This window comes from Eulemur rufifrons, chromosome 16 (genome assembly GCF_041146395.1).
Source record: "Eulemur rufifrons isolate Redbay chromosome 16, OSU_ERuf_1, whole genome shotgun sequence".
NCBI classification, from domain to species: domain Eukaryota; kingdom Metazoa; phylum Chordata; class Mammalia; order Primates; family Lemuridae; genus Eulemur; species Eulemur rufifrons.
Genome location: NC_090998.1, coordinates 24,770,612 through 24,775,771, shown reverse-complemented (window position 1 = coordinate 24,775,771; position 5,160 = coordinate 24,770,612).

Below are 5,160 nucleotides of genomic sequence, written 5' to 3'. Positions count from 1 at the left end.
AGATACTTCAAAGAGCTAAAAGTAGAACTACCATTTGATCCAGCAATCTCATTGCTGGGCATCTACCCAAAGGAAAAAAAGACATTCTATAAAAAAACAATGGTGACCTACCATCTCTTGTACTATCCTGGATAGAGCTAGAGCCCATTCTACTAAGTGAAGTATCACAAAAATGGAAAAACATGCACCATATGTACTCACCATTAAATTGGTATTAACTGATCAACACTTATGTACACATATAGTAACATTCATTGGGTGTCAGACAGGTCAGGGGGAAGGAGGGGATGGGTATATACACATCATCTGGGGGATGGACATGCTTGAAGCTCTGACTTGGGTGGGGCAAAGGCAATATATGTAACCTAAACATCTGTACCCCTGTAATATGCTACAATGAAAAAAAAAAAAAATAAAGTCAGATAAGTCATCTTATTCATCAAGTAAATTTCTGATTTGACTTCCCATGTAGATTTTCTTACAGGGTAAGAGTGTGCCAGTTAGCCAACAGAAATTTTTGGTTTGCTTGGCAATTATATTTCTCATTATAAATTCCCACAAATTTATATTAAATTGCCACATACTTTTTTTTCTCAGTTAGATTACCTTTCCTCTGTATTGGTTTCTTTGAATTTATTCACTTATGACAAAGATAAATTTCTGGATGTGCAAAACTAAGTATCAAGCTCTGACTATCCTGAGCTATGTAGACATAAGCTCTTGCTAACATCCTTGTGTTGTTGCTCTCAGATTACAGCAGTTTCTATGGCGGAATTATGGTGGTGTAAAATTCTTAAAAAAGGATTAACATACATAATGTCATAATAATTATAATATATTTACAATGTTTACAAATAGACCCATTTTAATCCTTGAAATGCTTATCAAGAGACCCACTCACATATGTAAAATAGCCCAGTCCTAGGTCAGTTTTCTTGGGAAAAAGGCCCTGAAACTCTGAGATTACTGTGCAGGAGATGCACTGGGGAAAGCCCTCTGGAACAGCTCAGGTGAGGAGAGGAGGCAACAGGGTTAGGCAGAGGGAGGAGAAGTTGAGTTGTAACCTGGTTGCAGCAGAGGCTTCAGCTTGTCCCATGGGGAGAACTGGGGACAGGATGGCTCCTGGGAGTTGTTTCAGTTGAGGCACGGAGCCAGGCCTTTGCACCCCAATCTCAACCAGCTGTCAAATTTGGGAAAGACAGCTCACTTGGCAGAGGGAAGCCGACACTTCCAGCAGCTGTGGTAGTGACAGCCGCAGTCCTAAAAGGTGGATTTGGGAGGTGCATCACAGCATCCGCTTCCAGCCCACTGAAAGCTTCTTCCTCCATCCTAGGCTTATTGTATTGCATGACCCAATAAAACAGTCACAAACACTGCTCTTTAAAACTGTTCCATTTTGCCTCCCAATGTGCTATACGAAATTCACATCACTTCTGTGGTACTTTCTTACGCTCAACCTAATCATGAAGAAACAGACAAACACAAAGTGAGGGATAGTATACAAATTAACCAGCCTATACTGTGCAAAAAGTAAGCAAAGACAAACTGAGAAACTGTTCCCAACTTTAAACAACTAGAGAGATGAGACAACTAAATGCAGCATTTACTCCCCAATTAAATCCTTGACCAGACTTTTATTACTACTATTTGCTATAAAGGACATAATTGGGACAGTTGGCAAAATATCATTAAAATCTGTAAATTAGGTAATAGTAACATACATTTTCTGGTTTTGATAATTATTCTGTGGTTATGTAAGAGAATATCCGTGCTCTTAAGAAATACACACAGCAGTATGTAAGTATAAAAGGGTAAAATGTTCCATTTAAATGATATTATTTAATTGTATCTCAGATATTCCTAATTTTGTCCTAGAAAAAACTTCAGTATCTGTCAATGGAGAACATGAAATTTTCAGTAACTAGGACTAATTACACCTCACAGAAAAATATGTTTACCTAGAATGCCTGCAAGGAGAAGAGATCCTATTCTCTAAAATGGCCCTTTCTTATAACTTTTTACAAAAGCCAGGTGGCCCCACTTGTTTCAGGCTTGGGCAACTAACTCCTTCCTGCCTATGCATTTTGTTCTTTAGGTCCAAAAGCTCTGGATCACTTACATCTCGTCTTTGATATTTTTTTAAAAAATATTTGTTGTGAACTAGTTCCATATTATGTAAATATTATTCAGTGAACCTCCATGGGGATCACAGTATCTAAGTAATGATAAGGTAATCTATGTTCGCTCAGTAAGGTGCTTTGAGTCCTGCTGCGTTCCTCTGTATACAATAAGAATAATATTGTTATAAGCCTTTACAACCAGTGCTTTCATCAAAGGACCCCAAAACAATTTATAAGCGTTAATTAAGCAATTCAAATACTACTGTGAGAATGCTGCATATTATTCTCATTTTAGAGACGTTTCAAGTAAAGAAAAATTAAAAGGATAGATGGATAAATGCATATATATAAACATATATATAATGTATATGTGTTATTATATGGGATATAAAATACATTAGAAAAAATTTTGAGCATTAGGATTAGGCCTAATCTTTTTATTTACCTTTTTTTTTTTTTTTTTTGAGACAGAGTCTCGCTCTGTTGCCCGGGCCAGAGTGCCATGGTGTCAAGCTCACAGCAACCTCAAACTACTGGGCTTAAGCAATCCTTCTGCCTCAGCCTCCCCAGTAGCTGGGACTACAGGCATACGCCACCATGCCCAGCTAATTTTTTTTCTATATATATTTTTAGCTGTCCAGATCATTTCTTTCTATTTTTAGTAGAGATGGGATCTCGCTTGCTCAGGCTGGTCTCGAACTGTTGACCTGGAGTGATCCTCCTGCCTCGGCCTCCCAGAGTGCCAGGATTACAGGCCTGAACCACCGCGACTGGCATATTTACTTGTTTTTACATTTGTAGTATACATAGCGTAACTAACTCCTCCCAGCTTGCCTGGGACTTTGTTAGATTTAGCACTGAAAATCCTGCGTCCTGGGAATTTTCTCAATTCAGGGAAACCAGAACAGTTGGTTACCCTTAGTATACCTCCTGCTTTTATTTCAAGTTAAAGTAATAAAAATTTACAATAAAAGTCAGAGACCCCATTAGGTAAACAATGAATTGTAGACTGGCCCACTGGATTTGTGAACTTAAATTCTCAGTTTGTTCTGTAAGAGTGAGACTTGGGTCAATTTACATGGAGTTTTGCATTCTGCACCCAATATTTTAGCTTGATTTTTTTTTAAGAAGTGACTATGTAAATAGTGGAACAAAACAGAATTACATGTTGTTCCTAGCCCCTTGTGAGTCCAGTTTTAAAATTCATAATACTAAAAAATAGAAGTTATTAAAGTTGTAAGAGGCTTGAAGCTTCATAATGGGAAGGTTCACTAGGAAAAACGTAAAATGTCAAAAAACAATAGAATTCTGAGAGATGTGAAGAATAACAGACTCTGGAGACAAAAACCAAATAAATATACAGTTATTAAGTATGAAATGTCCAATTTCCTTAAGTACTAAGTTTGACAGTTGATATCTCTGACATTTCACTTTGGCACGTCTTGTTTTATATTTATTGTGAAGGTACATCCTCATTCTTTCAAATGCATGGTTTGGCTTGTGATTATCTTTTAAATTTTTTTTACAGCAATTTTTGTGAAACTATGGATAAGTCGAAAATTTGTGTTATCTTCAAATATGAGGTCTTTCACAGAACCAATGCAGCGCAGACAGCTCGAAATATCAACAAAGTGTTTGGGAAGAATGTGGCTAATGAATTCACAGTATGTCAATGGTTTGAGAGATTCTGTTCTGGTGATTTTAATCTTGAAAATGAGCCATGTGGGCGACTTGAGACCAAGGTGGATAATGATGAGCTGAAAGCTACAGTGGAAGCGAATCCATCTCAACCTACGCATGAATTAGCAGCAAGGTTTGACATTACTATTCCAACAATATTGGACCATTTGAAACAAATTGGCAAGGTAAAGAAGCTGGATAGATGAGTTCCGCATGAATTAAACAAACTCAAAAGAGAAATCCTCAAAAGAGCTTGCCTTTCTTTGTTGTCACAACATGAAGGTGAACCATTTCTACACCATATTGTTATACATGATGAAAAATGGATTCTTTTTAACAATTGCAAGCGTTGGGCACAATGATTGAATAATGATGAAATACCAAAATGCAGTCCAAAACTGAATATTCATCAAAAAAAGTTAATGGTATCTATTTGGTAGGCCCTGGTATTATCTACTACAGCTTCATGAAACTTGGTCATTTGATTACAGCAGATATCTACTGCAACCAATTGTATCAAATGATGAGGATACTTGAGATTAAGCAGCCAAGATTGGTCAATAGAGACAGGCCAATCTTCCTGCACATACAACGCTGCTCAAACTACAGAGGCTGGTCTTAGAAGCTCTCTGTCATCCACCGTATTCACCAGAACTTGCACCAACTGACTACCACTTCTTCCAGGCTTTGGACCACTTCTTTCAAGGAAAAATATTCAATTCTCAACAAGCTGTGGAAAACGCCTCTTGCGATTTCATGGCCACTCACTCTCCAGGCTTCTTCACTGCTGGCATAAACAAGCTACCATTAAGATGGCAACACTGTTGATAGTTTAGGCACATACTTTGATTAATTGTGCTGGTTCTTGTTTGAGATACAATAAACTATACTTTTGATTGGAAATTGGACATTTCATATTTAATGACCTAATTTATCTCACACATGCAGAGGGGCTATGGCCTGAGAGGAAGTAGACCAGAGGGCCTGGCCAGAACTTTAGAATTCTGTTGTCATGGGGTCATGGGCTTAGGAAGTGAGATGGAAATCCATGATTATTTGAAGGTCTATAAATGGAACCATCTCTATCCTTACTCTCCTCTTCCATCCATCAGGCAAAATGTCAAGCAGCCAGGCCCTTACCCCCAACCCATGTCACCCTTGTGGTAGGGTGGCCAGACAAAATATAGGATGCCCAGTTAAATTTGAATTCCAGATACACGAGGAATTGTTTCTTAGTGTTAAGTGTGTCCCAAGTATTGCATGGAACATAGTTATAGTACTGGAAAATGATTTATTTATCTGAAATTCAAATTTAACTGAGTATCCATTTTTTTTCTCTAAATCTGGCAACCTTACTCTT